This window comes from Loxodonta africana, unplaced genomic scaffold (genome assembly GCF_030014295.1).
Source record: "Loxodonta africana isolate mLoxAfr1 unplaced genomic scaffold, mLoxAfr1.hap2 scaffold_101, whole genome shotgun sequence".
NCBI classification, from domain to species: Eukaryota; Metazoa; Chordata; class Mammalia; order Proboscidea; family Elephantidae; genus Loxodonta; species Loxodonta africana.
The window spans coordinates 602744-622653 of NW_026974870.1; the positions used below are offsets into that span (position 1 = coordinate 602744).

Below are 19910 nucleotides of genomic sequence, written 5' to 3' on the forward strand. Positions count from 1 at the left end.
TGGTTGCTGTTTGCTTGATATATTTTTTTCCATCCTCTGAGTTCTAGTTTGTGTCTCTAAGTCTAAGGTGTGTCTCTTGTAGGCAGCATATAGACGGATCATGTTTTTTTAATCCATTCTGCCACTTTCTGTCTCTTTATTTGTGCATTTAGTCCATTTCCATTCGCCGTAATTATGGATAGGTATGAGTTTAGTGCCCTCATTTTGATGTCTTTTTGTGTGTGTTGTTGACAGTTTCTTTTTCCCACTTAATTTTTTGTGCTGAGTAGCTTATCTTTATATATTCTTTTCCTCTTATTTGTTGTTGCTGATTTTATTTCTGCTGAGTCTCTATTTTTTCTTGTATTTTATTTTGATGAGTAGGATTGTTAGTCTCTTTTGTGGTTACCTTAATATGTACCCTTATTTTTCTAAGTTTGAACCTAAATTTTATTCCTTTATATCACCTTGTCTTCCTCTCCATATGAAAGATCTATGACTACATTTCTAAGCCCCTCTTTGTTGTTTTTTAATGTTGTCTTCTTTTATTGGGAGGTACCAGTTATCCTTGAACCCCTGTCACAGGTGGCTGGGTGACCTGAGTGGCATCACCAGTCCTTAGGCCCCTTTCGTGCGTAGGTGAGGATCCTGTTTAATAGCCAAAGCAGTGTCAAACATCAAACACCCGTACTTAGTGTGTGTGGCCTGGGGGAATCTGCCCCTGAGGGCGCCCTGGGTATACCCCTATCCCACTGCAGAGATCAGTAAATAGTCCCCTCTGGGGCCTTGTTCAGTGTTGTGGGGACTGAGGAAAAGTCTGGCCTGAATCTTCTCTGCTGTTGCTAGCTTCTGGTGGAATTGGGGAAGGACTGAGATTTGTCAAAACTCTCTCAAAAGAGGCAAAAAGTAAAGATGAGAAGGCAGGAAGGGACAGGAAAACTGAACGAATGGAAACAGGGAACCTGCGGTGGAGAATGGGAGAATGTTGACACATCGCGGGGTTGGCAGCCAATGTCACAAAATGATTTGTGTATTAATTGTGTAATGAGAAACTAATTTACTCTGTAAATTTTCACCTAAATCACACACAAAAAAGGTCCAGACTTGATGGACCAGTTGAGACAAGAGGACTCCCTGAGACTATTTCCTTGAGATACTCTTGAAACCTTCAACTAAAACTATCCCCTGAGGCCACATTTTAGCAAAAGAACAGAGTGGCACACAATATAAAGGATATTATCCATGAGTATGGTGCTAAATTTAAAATTAAAAAAAATGCATAGGAGATCAAAAGGTCAACAATTACTCTAAAGCAAAGATGAGAAGATAAGGGAACAGGGAAACTAGAGTACTGGAAACGAAACAGAAAGCAGTGAAAGAGAATGTTGACTCATTCTGAAAAATGTAACTAACGTCACTGAACAATTTATATAGGAATCGTTAAGTGGAAACCTAATTATGTAAACTTTCACTGAAAACACAATAAAATAATTTAAAAAATGAAAGAAAAAACTCAAACAGGGTAAGTAAAGGTAGTTCGGAGTTGTTCATTTTGTGGGCTTTAAGATAAGCCTCATATCATAGGTTCTTTTTCCTTCCCCAGCTCTGGCTTCCCTGGACTCTGCACGTCTCCAGGAGAGGAACCTGGAAAATTGATCAGTTCTGACAGTTCTAAAAACCATGCCCCAAGTGAGTTGCTGTTTCTTCTCTCCTTCTTGAAGTACAGTCATTTTGTGTGACGTGAACACCAGATAAATTTATTCCAGAATTTTCTGCCTTGCTCAGCCTCCTAGGAGAACTTTCCCTCATAAGAGAACTTTGAGTGACAGTAGGAAAGAACCCCCTTCTTTTTTAAATACCTCTTCCCTCCCTAGTGTTGAGATGTTCATTCAGCCAATCAGTGTATATTTCCTCCATGTACAGTATTCTCCCAGGAACCCCTGAGGGAGCAGAGACACTTCTCCTGGACACCAGTGCAGATTGTTAGCACTGTGGTTTGCTGAGGTAGAGATGAGTGGTTAAATGAGACACATGGCAAACTTTATTCTCTACAAACCTGGGTTTTACACTGGGAAGTGACAGCGTTTCCGGCGGCTATTTCCAGTCTCAGTGTGGCAAGATTTTCTATGAGGCTGTTAAGATCACATGGAAAAGTAGTAGAGACATTCCCCGGATTATGAACGAGTTCTGTTCCTAAACCTGTCTTTAAGTCAAATTTGTACATAAGCCGTAAAGTTTAGGAATGGTTTGTATCTAATATCAATTAGTCAAATGTGTGTTCTAGTATATAGTATATAGCTGTCTTAGTCATCTAGTGCTGCTATAACAGAAATATTACAAGTGGATGGCTTTAACAAAGAGAAATTTATTCTCTCACAGTGTATTAGGCTTGAAGTCCAAATTCAGGGCATCAGCTTCAGGGCAAGGCTTTCTCTCTGCCGGCCTTCTCATCAGTCTTCCCCCAGACTAGGAGCTTCTCCGTGCAAGGACCTTGGGTCCAAAGGACACGCTCTGCTCCCAGCACTGATTTCTTTGTGATACGAGGTACCCCCTCTATGCTAGCTTCCCATAAAAGGTGGTGCAGGCCATACCGCAGGGAAACTGCCTTTACGTTGGATCAGGGAAATGACCTGAGTAAGGGTGGTGTTACAATCCCACCCTAATCCTTTTAACTACATGTAGAGATTATAATTTATAACATGTAGGAAAATCACAAAATGGAGGACAACCACACATGGCCTAACCAAGCTGACACATATTTTGGGGGGACGCAGTTTAATCCGTTGTTGTTGTCAGGTGCCGTCCAGTCGGTTCCGACTCATAGCGACCCTGTGCACAACAGAACGAAACACTGCCCGGTCCTGAGCCATCCTTACAGTCGTTGTTATGCTTGAGCTCATTGTTGCAGCACCTCCACATGTCTGTCTGTTTGTCATACTGTGGGGCTTGCGTGTTGCTGTGATGCTGGAAGCTATGCCACCGGTATTCAGATACCAGCAGGGTTACCCATGGAGGACAGGTTTCAGCTGAGCTTCCAGACTAAGACAGACTAGGAAGAAGGACCCAGCAGTCTGCTTCTGAAAAGCATTAGCCATCGAGAACCTTATGAATAGCAGCGAAACATTGTTAATCCATTACAGTACCCTAATCCTCTTTATTAATCTGTATGCTGAACAAATAATCCGAGAAGCTGGACTATATGAAGAAGAATGGGGCATCAGGATTAGAGGAAGACTCATTAACAACCTGTGTTATGCAGATGACACAACCTTGCTTGCTGAAAGTGAAGAGGACTTGAAGCACTTACTAATGAAGATCAAAGACCACAGCCTTCAGTACGGAGTACACCTCAACATAAAGAAAACAAAAATCCTCACAACTGGACCAGTGAGCAACATCATGATAAACAGAGAAAGATTGAAGCTGTCAAGGATTTCATTTGACTTGGATCCACAATCAACAGCCATGGAAGCAGCAGTCAAGAAATCAAAAGACGTACTGCATTGGGTAAATCTGCTGCAAAGGGTCTCTTCAGTGTTGAAGAGCAAGGATGTCACCCTGAAGATTAAGGTGCGCCTGACCCAAGCCACGGTATTTTTAATCACATCATATGCATGTGAAAGCTGGACAATGAATAAGGAAGACCAAAGAAGAATTGGCGCCTTTGAATTGTGGTGTTGGCGAAGACTATAGACTATACCATGGACTGGCAAAAGAATGAACAAATCTGTCTTGGAAGAAGTACAGCCAGAATGCTCCTTAGAGGCAAGGATGGCGAGACTGCGTCTTACATACTTTGGACATGTTGTCAGGAGGGATCAGTCCGTGGAGAAGGACATCATGCTTGGCAGAATACAGGGTCAACGGAAAAGAAGAAGACCCTCAACAAGGTGGATTGACACAGTGGCCGCAACAATGAGCTCAAGCATAACAACGATTGTAAGGATGGCGCAGGACCAGGCAGTGTTTCGTTCTGTTGTGCATAGGGTCGCTATGAGTCGGAACCGACTGGACAGCACCTAACAACAACAACAATCCTCTTTAACATAAAATTTTAGCATAAAATTACAATCACAAAATGGAGGACAACTACAGAATACAGGGAATCATGGCCTAACCCAGTTGATACATACTTCTTTTGGGGGACATAATCCATGACAATAGTGTACCTTGCCACACATAGAAAACAGTAAAGAAACACTTCTAGATATACTAAAATATCTGTAACGTAATACAGTGATAATAATGTTTTGATGCGTGTCGGAAAGTAGCACCTGTTTGTTATTGTGAACCATCGTATGCATCTTGAATTTTAATATAATAGACTTTATGGGGCTTAGCTCCGAACCACGTATTGTACTTAAGTCTGACACGAGGCGGATGTTCACAGCCCCAGGATTGCCTGTGCTGAATGCTGAGAAGGAAGGGATCTTGCCCCTTGGATTAGCTTCCTGTTGCTGCTGTAACAAAGACCGTGAATTTAGTGGCTTAAAACAACACAAATGTATTATGTCACACTTCTGGAGGTCAGAAGTCTGAAATTGATCTTGAAGGGCGAAAATCAAGGTGTTGGTGGGGCCGCATTCCTCCTGGAAGCCCTAGAGGAGAATCTATTTTCTTGCCTTTTCCAGCCCCTAGAAGCTGCCCACATTACTTGGCTTGTGGCCCCCTGTCCATTTTCAAAGTCAGCAGTGACATTCCGTCATCACCTCAACTTCTTTGAGTCTCCTGCCTACCTCTGTCACTTATGATGACCTCTGTGATTACATTCAGGGCCCACCTGGATAATCCAGGACCACCTCCCCATCTCAAGACCCTTAATCACATCTGCGGTCTGTTTTTGCCATGTAAGGTAACACAGCCACAGGTTCTGGGGGCTCGAACCTGGACACCATGGAGGACCGTTACTCTGACTTCACGCCCCTCTTGTGCAGGACTAATGAGGGAGGATGGCCAGCGGTCAGATTCACCTCGGAGTTGGCCAGGATGTGCCAGTCCTGTGTGACGTGTGTGCACACCTTCACAGGAAGCTGTCCCATCAGCTTACCGTACTCTGTGCACATGGAAAGTGGGATGCATACTGCCAGATGCATACTTTTTTGAGAATTTCAGACTCTCGGAGCTCAAAGACATTAAAAAATTTGTCCAGTTTAAATCTCAAATAAGCAGATTATTGTTGTGGTTAGGTGCTGTTGAGTTTGTTCCGACTCATAGTGACCCTGTGTACTACAGAAGGAAACACTGCCCAGCCCTACGCCATCCTTACAAGCAGATCATCACATCCATCAATTGGGAATATCGTATGTGCATTACAGACTTTGTAATGGCCAGAAAAAACATTCAGTGATGTAATACTGTGATTTAATGATGAATCTGAGCATTCAGAGTAATCTCGTTATATCCAAATTCTATTTTGTAGCCTAGAGATGCAGTAAAAATTATGTGAAATTTCCATCCGTTTTCTTTTTCATTAGAGGGAGAAGGGAAGAAGTCATATCTACTGAGAATTTGAAACTTTAATGCGCTGCATGGTTTTAGCAGTATTTCATTTAAATGGAAAACTGCACTCATCTGACCTTTTTATTACTGGACCTTTCCAGATAATAGAATTATGTCATGCCCTCCTTCAGTTCCCTCCTTCTTTTCTCTTTTTACCTCAAAATCATTACCACATTTTGACAATAATTAATGGATTTGTTGTTTCAGTGGTTGGTGACTTTCAGGGATGTGGCCATAGAGTTCTCTGAGGAGGAGTGGGAATACCTCAGCCCTGCTCAGAGAGAATTGTACAGGGATGTGATGCAGGAGAACTATAGCAACTTGTTGTCACTGGGTAAGGTCATCTTACACAATATTCAGAGTGTCCCCCATTCTCTCTGCCTCGTTCATTGTGAATTTCTGACTTCTGTTCCCTCAGGAAAGGTGTGTGTGTTGTATAGGTAGAAATGGACGGCTCTGCTGTGTACCTTTGTATGCCCCGTCCTTCAGACTTGAACACCTTCCTCTATCATTTGTTATCAATGTCTCTCTTCCCTGTTGACCAGTGTACTGGATTTAAATCTGGTACTCCCATAACATGGCTATGTTCCATTTCCTTTTTTTTAAGCTGGATGTTCAGCCCCTAAGCCAGATGCATACTCCTTATTGGAGCAAGGAAAGGATCCCTGGATGGTGGTGATAGCCATGACAAGAAGGTGAAGCTCAGGTGAATAAGGGCTGGTCACACGGGGGAGCTTCTACCAGTAATAACAGAGATTGTCTGTGAGGTGGTAGCACTTTTCAGATGTTTGTGTGACTCTCCCCTCACACAAAGAAACAAGGCCTGAGATCTAAGGAGAGCAGGAAGACTGTATCCCAAAGGACACTCCCTCTCAACTCCCGTCAGCCACTCCTCCTGTCTTTTACATTCCTCTTTTATTTTAATGATGGAACTAACCTTTGGTCCCCAAAGACAGTCTTTTCTTTGAATTGAATTTTTTTCCCCAATTGCTCTTTTGCATTTAAACTTGGATATGTATTTCCAGCCAGCAAATGTTTGTTGAAACCTTACAGTTTTCTTATCTAGGACAGTCAGGGATTGTTTTTAGGGAGGAACATTTGAGCTGAGACCTGAATGAAGTTGTTGTGTGTTGTTAGGAGCCTTTGAGTCGTCTCCCACTCATAGCAACCCTGCGTACAACAGAATGAAACAGTGCCTGGTCCTGTGCCATCCTCACAGTTGTTACTCTGTTTGAGCCCATTGTTACGGCCACTGTGTCAAACCATCTCATTGAGGGTCTTCCTCTTTTTCACTGGCCATCTACTTTACCAAGCATGAGTTCCTTCTCCAGGGATTGGTTCCTGCGGATAACATGTCCAAAGTATGTGAGATGAAGTCTCACCATCCTCTTTTCTGAGGAGCATTCTGGCTGTACTTCTTCCAAGACAGATTTGCTCATTCTTCTTACAGTCCTTGGTATATTCGACATTCCTTGCAAACACCATAATTCGAAGGCATCAGTTTTTGAGTTTTTCTTATTCGTTGTCTGGCTTTCACATGGGAAACCCTGGTGGCGTAGTGGTTAAGAGCTACAGCTGCTAACCCAAAGGTCGGTAGTTCAGATCCACCAGGTGCTCCTTGGAAACTCTATTGGGTAGTTCTACTCTGTCCTACAGGGTCGCTATGAGTCAGAATGGCCTCGAGAGCAATGGTTTCTTTTTTAGCTTTCACATGCATATGAAGCAATTGAAAATACCAGGGCTTGGATCAGGCACACTTAGTTCTCAAAGTGACCTCTTTGCTTTCTAACACTCTAAAGAGGTCTTTTGCATCAGATTTGCCCAATGCAATGAATCCTTTGATTTCTTGACTGCTCCTTCCATAGCTGTGGATTGTGGATCCAAGTGAAATGAAATCCTTGACAACTTCAGTCTTCTCCCTGTTTATCATGATGATGCTATTTGTCCAGTTGTGAGGATTTTTGTTTTCTTTATATTGAGCTGTAATCCGTACTGAAGGCTGTGGGCTTTGGATGAAGTAGCCATGTAAAAACCAATAGAATGTGTGTTAAGGAAGAGGGAAGAAAAGTGCAAAGACCCTGAGGAAAGGCTGAACTTTGTTTACTAGAGAATCAGAAAGAAGGTCAGTGTGGCGAGAGTGTGATGTCTGTATAGCGCACGATTTCTCTAAGTGAAAGGGAGAATTGTAAAAATGATGTTAGAGAAGCACGCAGAGATCAGATGATTTAAGTCCTTGTACGCTATTGCAAAGAGTGAGGTTTTATTCTCAGTATGAGAGGAAGCCCTGGGCGGGGTTTGTGCACGTGAGTAAGGGTCTTTGGTTAAAGATCACTCCGGGTGCTATGTGGAGAATGGGGACAGGAATGTCTAGGGCAACAGATTTCTCTTTATATATGGCCTTTCTGGCCCTGGGTTTTTAGTTCTGCCAAGATGATTTGCAAAGGTATTGGACAGTTTGCTATGGAAATAAGGTGTGTAAAACCTTTGCAGGTATTGGTCGATTACTGTGCAGACTAGGTGACTGTTGCCTACCTAGGGGTTTGGTCAGTTTTGCCATTCTCTTAGGCTTAAAACGACCAATCCTACAGAGGTTAGGGGGGACCTAACTACCATCAAGAAGAAGAGCCAAGGAGCAGAGCGTGTCCTTTGGACCCAGGGTCCCTGCACTGAGAACCTTCTAGACCCAGGAGATAGAGACAGCGGTAGACGGCACAAAATGGCACTCGCAGCAGGAACCAGGAGACCAGTGTGAGACAGCCGCAGTGGACTTGCCGACCCATGCGTGAGAGAGCTGAACACCTTCAGGCAGGAGGCTTGCTGGCAGAGTGGGGTGCCTCTGGGCACTTGATGTCGGAGCGGAAAGAGTCGTAATACTTGCCCAAGTGGGGCCCAGTGGCAGAAGCCCAAGCACAGCCTGCCTGTGGGCATGGCTGAGAAGGAGCTGATTGGTGTCTTGGTTGGAAGCTGTCCTGACTGACAAACTGTATCCTGTCTCCTGCCATGTTTCTGTTACTTCTAAGTTGATTCTGATCCTGAATTGTAACCTGTTACTCCCCAAATAAACCCCATAATCATGAGTATGGTCTGTGAGTTCTGTGCAGCCATTGTAACAAATCAGCGAACCCAGCAGAGAAGTAGAGAGTGCCTTGGGAGGGCCAGCTGGTGTCAGAATTGGTAAGACGATTGGAGAGAGGAGTTGTGTCTGACCTCCACCTCGTAGAAATGAGTTTAATGCTGATCTTGATTCTCACCCCGCCTCCTCAAGTTTGGTGGCTTCTGATGCCACCATGTTACAGAACGGCACCAGGAAGACTAGTCAGAGGACTAGTTCTTTGGGGAGATAATGAGAAGTGATTAGTTTCTGGTTCTATTTTGAAAGTAGAATTAATGGAATTTGTGGATAGTCCACTAGGACTCAAACATACCAGCGATCACAAAGATGGTGCAGGACAGTGTGTTTCATTCTCTTATATGTAAGGTCGCCATGAGTTTGAGCTGACTTGATGGCAACTAACAATGACAAGCTGATAAATTGCCACTACCTATCTGTGAGTTTGTCGTACTGTGGAGGCTATGCCATTGGTATTTCAGATACCAGCAGAGTCACCTATGGTGGACATGTTTCAGTGGAACTTCCAGACTAAGACTAGGAAGAAAGACTTGGCAGTCTACTTCCAAAAATTAACCAATGAAAACCCCGTGCATCATAAGAGAATGCCTCATACGCATGCAAAAGTTGGATGGTGAAAAGGAAGACAGAAGGAGAATTGATGCATTCAAACTGTGGCATTGGCGAAGAATGTTGAATATACTGTGGACTGCCAAAAGGAGAAACAAATCAGTGTTAGAAGAAATACAGCCAGAATGTTCCTTAGAAGCAAGGTTAATGAGACTTCCACTTGCTTAGTTTGGATATATCATCAGGAAAGACCAATCTCTAGAAAAGGATATCATGCTTGGTAAAGCAGAGGGCCAGGAAAGTGAGGGAAACCCTAAATGAGATACATCGACATCATAGTCACAACAATGGACCCAGATACACCACTGACTGTGAAGATGGTGCAGGACCAGGCAACGTTTCTTTTTAGTATATATAAGGTTGCCATGAACCGGAGGTGACTTGTCAAAAAGTAGCAATAACATCTGATAGACTGGAAATAGAGGTGTGAGAGTTTGGAAGCTTGCAGAATAAATCAAGAGTTACGCATCTGAGATGGACATCAGATATCCACGTGGAGACGTTATATAAGCGTTTGGAAGCCCGACGGGTGGGGTTGGTATCAGGACTGAAGAGATAGACATGGGGTGAATCTCTGTACCATGGGACTGGATGAGGTCATGGAATGAGTTGGTTTAGATGGAGAAGTAAAATACAAGGAGTAAATGTGGGCTATTCTAACATTTAGTTGAGAAACTGTTGCAGGAAAGGAAATTAAGGAGTAAGCTGCCATCTGGGAAGTAACTGGGAATGCAGTGTATTGGGAGCCAAGCGATAGAGTTAAAGCGGGAGTGGTCAACTGAAAGATCCCGCTAAGAGGTCAAGAAAGATGAAGGCTAAGAATTGGCTATTGGATGTGCTAGGACAAAGGGTATTGGTGACCCTGGCAAAGTAGGCTTGGAAGTAAGTGAGATAAAAACCTGATTATAGAGACTTAGAATGAGAAAGAAATACACCAGTGATAAAAACTAGAGTGGGATAGTGAATTTTACCAGTGTTGAAAGCCTGTTTGAGGAGCTCTCAAAGGTATCAGTAGAATTTTAAAATGTCTTAGATTTGTTTTTAATTATTAGTTTTTCATATCTTATTTTTATTGTTGAGAACATACACAGCAGAACATACACCAATTCAGCAGTTTCTACATGTACAGTTCAATAACAGATTACATTCTTCAAGTCGTGCAGCCGTTCTCAACCTCCTTTTCCAAGCTCTTCATTCCCCATTAACATAAACTCACTGGCTCCTAAGTTTCCTATCTATGGAAATGCTGTTTTCGGTTTGATCCCATATATACCAAAAAAACCAAACCCGTTGCTATTGAATTGATTCTTACTGATAGCAACCCTATAGGACAGAGTAGAACTGCCCTGTAGAGTTTCCAGGGAGTGCCTGGTGGATTCACACTGCTGCCTTTTTGGTTAGCAGCTGAGCTGTTAACCACTCCACCACCAGGGCTCCAAATACAATATATTGCGTGTTTTGATAATGTGACATTTGAGCAGAAAACTAAAATGAAGTGAGGAAACAAGCCATGGAGGTATCCGGGGGGAGAGCATTCCAAAAAAGAGGGAACCATAAGTACAGGGGCATATCCTTGGCATGTTCGAACAGCAGAGGCCATTGTGACTGGAGCAAAATGAAGAAGTAAGACAGTGGTTGGAGGTGATGTCAGAGGAGTGGCTGAAGGCAGGCTTCTGTAGGTTCTTATGGACCATAGTAAGGATTTTTTATTTTATTCTAATGAGGTAAACTCTCGAATTTTTAGCAGGGGAATAATATGATACGAATTAGGTTTTGAAAGCATTTCTCTGGTGCTGTGTGACTAGCTTGTCGGACAAAGACGAAGGTAGGCCAGGTAGGAGGCTGTTGCAGTGAGACATGGTGGCTTGGCCTTGGATGGTAGTAGTCAAGGTGGTTTGATTTTTGATAAATTTTGACTGTACAGCTAACAGGATTTGCTGATAGACTGGATGCCCAGCCAGACATCTGTTTGTTTCTTGGGTGTTAACTGTTGTTTTACAAGCTTCCTTGTTCTCATCCAAAGTTTGAAAACCACTGATTTATTTTGTAATTATTTTCTTCCCTATAAGCTCTTCTCACTGTTCTTTCCTTGTGACTTTTTTTTTTCTATTTGTACAAAATAATTAGGAGCTGTTTAAGCCATCCTATTCATATGAAAATTATTTTCATTTCACCTACCAGTTTTACCTTAAAAGTTCTGTTTCTTCTGGAAAACAGAAACAACAGAAATTTATTTTCTTGTTATCTTACAGACTTTGAATCCAGCTGTGAGACCAAGAAGTCATTTCCAGAAAAGAGTACTCATAAAACGGAATCATGCCAGTGGGAGACAGTGGGAAAACCTCTGGGTCTTGACCTTGAGTGTCATCGTCCTGGAGGCATTATGGAGTACAAAGGCCAATTTGAGAGACAACAGAGAAACCAGGGGGCACTTTTCATGCATGTGAAAACCTGTGAAGAAAAGACCATTCGAAGTCATTCCACATCCTCTACAGAGGAAAAAATGTACAAATGTAAGCAGTGTAGACAAGCCTTCAGCTACCCGTCATGCCTTATGCAGCATGAGAAAACTCATAATGGAAAACATGCTGAAATGAAGACGTGTAGGAAGACCTTCAGCAAACAGCCCAGCTGTGGTCAACATCAGAGGTTTCAGACTGGTGAGAAACCATATGAGAGTATGGAATGTGGAAAGGCCTTCGGTCATAGTTCCGATCTGATTCAGCCTCAGAAAATTCATACTAATGAAAAACCGTATCAGTGTAAAGCATGTGGGAAAGCCTTTATTCGTGGCTCACAGCTCATGGAACACCAGAGAGTTCATACGGGAGAGAAACCCTATGAATGTAAGAAATGTGGAAAAGCCTTTAGTTACAGTTCACAGTATACGCTTCATCAGAGAATTCATAGTGGTGAAAAACCCTATGAATGTAAAGACTGTGGAAAGGCCTTTATTCTTAGCTCTCAACTTACTTACCTTCAGAGAATTCATAGTGGCGAAAAACCCTTCAAGTGTAAGGAATGCGGAAAGGCCTTTATTCTTGGTTCACACCTAACTTATCATCAGAGAGTTTATACTGGTGAAAAGCCTTATAGATGTAAAGAATGTGGGAAGGCTTTTTTATGCGCGTCCCAACTTAATGAGCATCAGAGGATTCATACAGGTGAGAAACCCTATGAATGTAAGGAGTGTGGCAAGGCCTTTATTCGTGGCTTACAACTTACCATCTGAGAGTTCATACAGGTGAGAAACCCTATAAATGTAAAGAATGTGGAAAAGCCTTCATCTGTAATTCTAATCTCACTCAACACCAGAGGATCCATAGTAATGAAAAACCATACAAATGTAAAGGATGTGGAAAGGCCTTTAATAGTTGCAAACAACTTAGTGAACACCAGAGAATTCATACGGGTGAGAAACCCTTTGAATGTAAGGAATGTGGAAAGGCCTTTATTCGTGGTGCATATCTTACTCAACATCAGAAGATTCATGGTGAGAAACATTACGAATGTCAGGTCTGTGGGAAGGCCTTTATTCGTGTCACACAACTTTTATCATCAGAGAATTCATACAGGTGAAAAACCTTACCAATGTAAAGAATGTGACAAGGCCTTTACTTATGGCTCCCAACTTAGTGAACACCAAAGACTTCACAGAGGTGAAAAATCCTATGAGTGTAAGCAGTGTGGGAAGGCCTTTATTCGTGCTTCACACCTTACTGAACATCAGAAGACTCATACCGGGGAGAAGCCCTATGAATGTAAGGAATGTGGGAAGGCCTTCAGTCGGGGATCGGAACTTACTCTACATCAAAGGATCCATACTGGAGAGAAACCCTATGCATGTGTTGAATGTGGCAAAGACTTTATACGTCATTCACAACTTACCAAACATCTGAGGCTTCATAATTAAGAAAGCCACTGAATGGGATTTATTCTAAGGCTTCACCTGTCTTCAGTTGCTCTGGTGTATTAAGAGAACCCATATTGTGATAGTAATGAATGTAGGACATTCTTTTGCTTCACCTCGGAATCTGCCTCTTTTTGGAAAGCCTATAGTAACTTCTGGGAGCCCTGGTGGTGCAGTGGTTAAGCACTCTGAGTGCCCAGCTGCCAACCAAAAGGTTGACGTTTTGACCCATTGGCTGCTCCACAGGAGAAAAATGTGGCAGTCTGCTTCCATAAAGGTTACAGCCTTGGAAGCCCTTTGGGGAGGTTGTACTCTGTCCTATAGGATCAGTACGAGTCAGCATCCACTCGACAGCATCGTGGTTTTTTTTTGGGGGGGGACATATTAATGAATGTAGAAATGACTTCTGGAACCCTTGAACGTTCTTGAAAAATCTTCATGAGCCTGGAATGTAATGGTGAGGCATGGCCTTTATTGAGCATTATCTCCCTGTCACCTTTATAACTGCAAAACTGGATTAATTACTTGTCCTCTTTGTGTTTCCTTTTCTTTATCTGTAAAATTCCGCTACGCTATTGTCATGATTAAATGAAGTAATGCATAGAACACCATTTAGACAGTATCTATCCATTTTAATTATCACTACTGCCATCATTACGTGCTATTAGAGAAGTTAAATGGTAGGAATATTGTATGAATGCTGTAGAAAGATGTAAGCATCTTGTTACCATCTCCCTTTTTCAAAAGCTAGTTAATTCATCTTGTAATAAAAACCTTTAGATTGTAATAAAGTTAACAAAGGCCTTCATTCAGAGTTGATAAATTTTGCGGCACCAGAAAAAATATACTTTACAGGATCTTCTCTGGGAGAAACTACTTTATTGTTGAGTTTTTAATAAAATCAAGGAGAGGTGATTTTTGTACAACAAATTCCAAAACCAGAAATCAGTCATGTAATTCGTATTTTCTGATTAGTATTTAAAGGAAAAAAAATTATCAAAATGAGAACCAAAATAGCACCACTTAAAAGACTCGACGGCACTGGGTTGGTTTTTAAAAGGGTAGAAATTATTGCTGTCTTCAATAAGCAATCAACACCAAATTTATCAGGCACGTGTACTCCTCATAATCTGAACCTATGCCATTCCTGAAAATATGCTGAATAGGGGATTTTCAGATGTCTGCATTTTCAATCCTATACTCCATTTTACTTGGATTGACAACTCCCACGGAAGCAGCAGTCAGGGAATCAAACAACATATTCCATTGGGCAAATCTGCTGCAAAAGACGTCTTGAAAGTGTTGAAAAGCAAAGATGTCATTTTGAGGACTAAGGTGCATCTGACAGAAGCCATGATATTTTCAGTCACCTCATATGTATGTGAAAGCTGGACAATGAATAAGCAAGACTGAAGAATTGATACCTTTGAATGATGGTGTTAGCAAAGAATATGGAATATACTATGGACTGCCAGGAGAACAAACAAGCCTGTCTTGGAGGAAGTGCATCCAGAGTGCACCTTGGAAGTGCAGATGGCAAGACTTCATGTCACGTACTTTGGACATCGTTACCAGGAGGGACCAGTCCCTGGAGGAAGACATCATGCTTGGTAAGGTAGAGGGTCATGGAAAAAGAGGAAGACCCTCAGTGAGATGGATTGACCTAGTGGCTGCAGTGGTGGGTTCAAACATAGTAAAGGTTGTGAAGATGGTGCAGGACTGAGCAGTGTTTCCTTCTGTTGTACACAGGGTCGCTATGAGTTGGAAGTGACACGGCAGCAGCGAACACAACAACATATCGCCATTGTTTTAAATGGAGAAAATGTGTTCCCACGCCATTAAAAACCCCTAACCAATTTCTCAAAATATAATTCAAATTCAACTTAAACCACCTACATGACTTCTGTGAAGTATTTCTGAATAATGTAAAATATTTCAAACCCCAACAATTAGTGAATTAGTCGATACTTTTCTGGGCTTTATGCAGTGATATTGAACAATATGAAATATGAATTAAGTTTTCCTACACTTCAGGTAACAGATACTAAAATGACAGTAAACAGTGAAACATGTTAGATGCATAATAAATACAAATAACACTTGGCAAAATAAAAGCAACTTTTAAGTAGTGGAATCCTGACAAAGCGTCGTTGAATGCAGTTGGATGGTCAGAGGAGTGATGGTGGCTCTGGTTGGTGTTCGGTGAGTGAGAATGAACTGGAGAAGGTGTTGAGGCAGTAAATGATTGAGATTTTTCCATGTCTGATTCCCAGGATTTGGTGGATAGTATTCTCAGAACTCAAGACTCTAAAATTGGGTGACTATGAACCGCATCCAAAGCCTTTGATAAAATAACAAACAAAAGTTCCCTCAAACAATACTTACCTATTCTAATTGCAGTGCACTTTGCTGTTTTCTATTATAAACATTGTAGCTTACAAAATTGTCTTCACAACTTAATGATCATGATTCCCACTTTAAAAAATACTAATATATATTTATATACAGCAAAACTATGATCATTAGCCATTTTAAAAACTAGGTAGGTAGATGACTGAGAGCCACTAGAAATCAGTGAATAATCAGTGTAATCACTGTAATGCCACTGGAGTCACGCAATCTTCATCTCTGAGGTACGTCTTGCTCAGAGTGGACAATTTGCCATAACTGCTCTGTCATTCATGATTCAGAGATTAACATTGTGGCCAAACTCCAAATTTAAGGAAAATTTAAATAATGAAATGATTGTAGATTATAATGGACTACTAAAAACTAAGGCAGTGATAATACCTCTGCCTAGTAACAGATTCTGAGAACAACAACAAAAAAATTACCTTTGTTCAACCCATTGCTTCTCTGACCTCATTATGAATCCCTTTTCTCCCCTAATATTTATTACTACCTTTGGCTAGCGCTGCTGGTATGTGCCCTTCCGGTTTCTGTCGTGACTGTCTTCGTGACATCGAAGAGAGTTTCCTCACCCCTCCAAGGAGGCGTGTGTTTGATGGACTGAGGGTGCTGTCATTCCCTTATGACGACCTTTGGGTTGTGAACACACTTGGAGATGTCCCGTCTCAACTAAAAGGAGTAAGAAATTGCATCCCTTGAGGCAGCTTCCTAACGTTGGGTGCGTGCAGTGCGATGCTTTTTACAGCTTGTGGAAGGAAAATACCTGTGGCTGGAATTTTCAACGCCCTCTTTTCGACGCACTCTCTCGTCATCTCATTCAATTTCCTCAAGGACGGCCTGCGTTTAGACTGCTTCTATTATATTTCAAAAAGGGAAAGTTGGATGAATATTCATTCAGCGCGACATGCCTCAAGTTTTGAAAGTTGGAATTTCCCTTGTAAGGTAGCCAGAAGGGGGTAGGCGGGCACACGAGTCAAATTAAAAACATGGTGGCAACACTGCTTTAGTTTTTACTGATTACATGTAGAGGTGTGGGTGTGCGTATATATACACATGCGTGTGTGTACGTAAACGCATATATACGTCCGTAAACGTATGTATGCATATATATGTGTCTATATGTATGTGCATACATACACGTATATGTACCCACGTACACACTTAGGTATATAATGCATACATATATAGGTAAGCATGCACGTACACGTGTACATGTATACACACGTACACATACGGGTATGCTTATATACATATGTATATGTATACACACATATATATGCTTACGTGTACGTACACATATACATGCACCCGCACGTACATACACAGATGTAGATATACGTGCACACGTGTATATGTGCACATACGTATCTGCATGCGTGAGTACGTATCTGCGTATACGTATACATACGTATGTATACATATGCATATATACAGAGGCAGACATACATACCTGTATATGGGTGTCGTAGGAGTACGCACACATGCGCATACGTGCGTACACACGTATAAACCCGCATACGGACATGCGTATCTGTATGTCTGTATCTATCCACACACGTGTATGTCTTTTTGTTACTGTCATCAGAGTGGGTTGAAATCAAGATACGTCTATTTTTTAAACTGGGTTTTTCTTTTCAAAAGCCATTCTGCTTGTATTGCGAAGTTAACTTACCTCATACTGGAGAGTTAGTGCGAAGATGGAGCCCTGGTGGCTCAGCGGTTCAGAGCTCAGCTGCTGACCAAAACGACAGCAGTTCGAATCCACAGGCTGCTCTTTAGGAACCCTATGGGGCAGTTCAACTCTGTCCCGTAGGGTCACTACGAGTCCCAACCCACTGGATGGAACACGACGACAACAGTGCAAAGATTAAAAAAAAAAAAAAAACCACCATGCCCTACTCCCCACCCCAGCACTGTTAAAACTTGGGTGTTTCCATTTTCGTGCTTTTTTTTTTATTCTACTTTTTTTAAACGAACAAACTGTTCTCAAGGACAGCCTGCGTTTAGAGTCTCTTCCTAGTACGTCTTCACGGGATAACTGCACAAGCGTCTGTCACCTGCTTTTTGACATTTTCCCCATAGAGAATCGCGAACATATACAAAGACGGAGGAGTCCGAGTACCCGTCGCCTAAGCTTTAGTCATCTTCCGATTTAAAACTGGTGCCTTCCTAGTTTCTTCTTCCCGTGGACACTTTGCTGGGATGTTTTCGAGCCAAACAAGCATATAGTACTCTTCCCTTCCTGAGTATTTCAGAATGGATCTTGAAAAGAGAGGGGCTTATCAGATACCCAGTCTGTTGGAAGCTTTCTACGACGACAGTTTCCTGGAATACTTCAGTGAGGTCTGTACACGGCATGAGCTTCGTACACCTTCCTTTTCTAACCTTCGAGAAAACTCTTGGGGGCATGGTAACACGTGCAACGCGGGAGCGGCAACACTGCCCTCTCTCTACCTTACCGTTCTCCCCCAGCTTGAATATATACGCACCTCACCCCCACCTCACCACGGGCTGAGGTGGGGGTGGCAGTCGGGGGTGGGGGGGTGGGGCGGAGCGGCGGCCGTGGTCCTCGTCGGCAGGTGGCGCTAGCGCAGCCAGCGTGTGCCCTTGCGGTTTCTGTTATGATTCTCCTCTTGGGCGCCGAAAAAAGCTTCTCCATCTGGCCAAAGGGGCGACTGTTCGCTTGACAGAGTGACGACGGGGGCTTGCTGTCCGTCTAAGCGCACATACACACACACACCGGGCACCTGGAAAGTTTGCCAACTCCTCGCCCTCCTTCAGCACCCCATCCCCTGGGCCAACGCGCGCGGTTCCCCACGACCTCCGCCTCCGGCCCGCCCCGGCCCACCCCCGCCGCATTCCGCTCTCCGTGACAAACGCATGTACATACGCAGGCGGGAGTTGCCGGAGATCTCGCGATGCTCGCGGAGCCGGGGCACACCACTCCCTCACCCCGCCCCAGGCGCCGTTTTCCCGAGTCCGCCCGCGAGCCCGGAAACCAAGCGCTCACGCAGACCCTCTTCAGAGCCTCTGGGTGGGCGTTCGCGGCCGGGCCGCCGCGCCTCCGCTAGACATCACTAAGTCCGGCTTCGCTCCCAAGAGCCTCGCGGGCCGTGGTGAGATGTTTTCGCCGTGGGACCAGAAGGCCCGGAGCCGGTCCGTACCAGCTTTGGGAAGGCGTTCCCGACCGGCCCGCCCCCGTTTGCCCGCCTGCGTCGTAGGAGGATGAAAAGCAATGAGGAAGAACGCTCTCGGTGGCGGTCGTGCTTTTCTTTTGCAACACGGATGCCGGCAAATACACGGCTCCCTCCCTCGGGACACAATTTGCCTGTTAAAAGTGTTTTACGTGTACTGTTGGTGCTGTGACAGGGACGACCGTGAAAAACGTTTTCCGAGTCTGCCTGTGCCACACAAGAGTTAAAAAAATGAAAAAGAAAACGTCGGGGGGGGTGGTCTCATCCCGTTTCGTTTGTTGCGTCCGTCAAAAGAATACAGAACATCTGCCCGTTCGACGCTTGGGACGTGCTCTCCCTCCCCCCCCCGTGGACGCTCATCCCCTTGGGCGCCTACCCGTTCGGCCCTTTCGGGGGCGCGCGCGCACCCCCCATGAGGCTCCCGAGAGGTTTCCCGGCGGCCCAGGGGAGTCTGTCCCTCCCCCACCCCCAAGCCCCGGCAGGGTCTCAGGTGGACCCGGTTCCGCCCCAATGCCCTTCGCTCCGGTTGTCGGCCGTCACCTGGCGGCCGCTTCCATATCGTTCCCCTCCGGAGCTCTGGGGCGCCGAGATGGGAAGCGATCCCGAAGGACGCGCGCTCCCCGCGACGGCCCAGAGCCTCCGCTCAATTTCCCTGAGTCCGGCCTGGCTCCCGGGACCCTTCTTCCAGAGCCCCCTGTGTGGTTTCCAAGTCTGCCCGGGAGGCCCGGAGCCGATTCGTACCTGCTTGGGGAGGGAGGGCGTCCCCGGCCGGCTGCCAGTCAACGAGATGGGATTCCTATCTGGCCGCTCCGGCTGGCCGGCACAGCGCTCCAGGACGCATGCGGCGTCTGCAGGAGCGTCCCGGACGGGGCGGGAAAGGGTCCGGCCGGGCGGACTCCCTTGGCCGAACCGACCCCATGCCGTGGCCAGCCACACCGTCTTCCGGCCGCCCGGCGCCGAGAAACGTGTCCGGCGGCGGCGCTGGGGGCGGGGGGAGCCGGGACGAGGACGGGCGTCCGGGCTCCTGGCGATGCTCCCTCGCCGGCCGCCGATCCGGATCCGTCCCGCTGCCGCCCGCGCCGGTTGTCGGCCGCCGCCTGGCGGCCGCCGCTTTTACACCGTTTTGCTCCGGAGCTCCGGCGCCGAATAGATGGGAAGCGATGCGGCCGTGGTGGACGAG

General features: G+C 44.5%; 1 long non-coding RNA gene and 1 pseudogene across 1 annotated transcript; one reads left to right on the plus strand and one right to left on the minus strand.

Annotated features, from left to right (window-relative positions):
- Positions 1 to 1485: 1485 nt before the first annotated feature.
- LOC135229141 (zinc finger protein 571-like) lies at positions 1486 to 13935 on the plus strand (annotated as a pseudogene).
- LOC135229144 (uncharacterized) lies at positions 11675 to 18373 on the minus strand. Its single transcript, XR_010319909.1, has 2 exons — positions 17209 to 18373; positions 11675 to 16390 (listed from the first exon to the last, which is right to left on the minus strand). It is a non-coding gene; the product is annotated as an uncharacterized LOC135229144 (long non-coding RNA).
- Positions 18374 to 19910: the final 1537 nt, after the last annotated feature.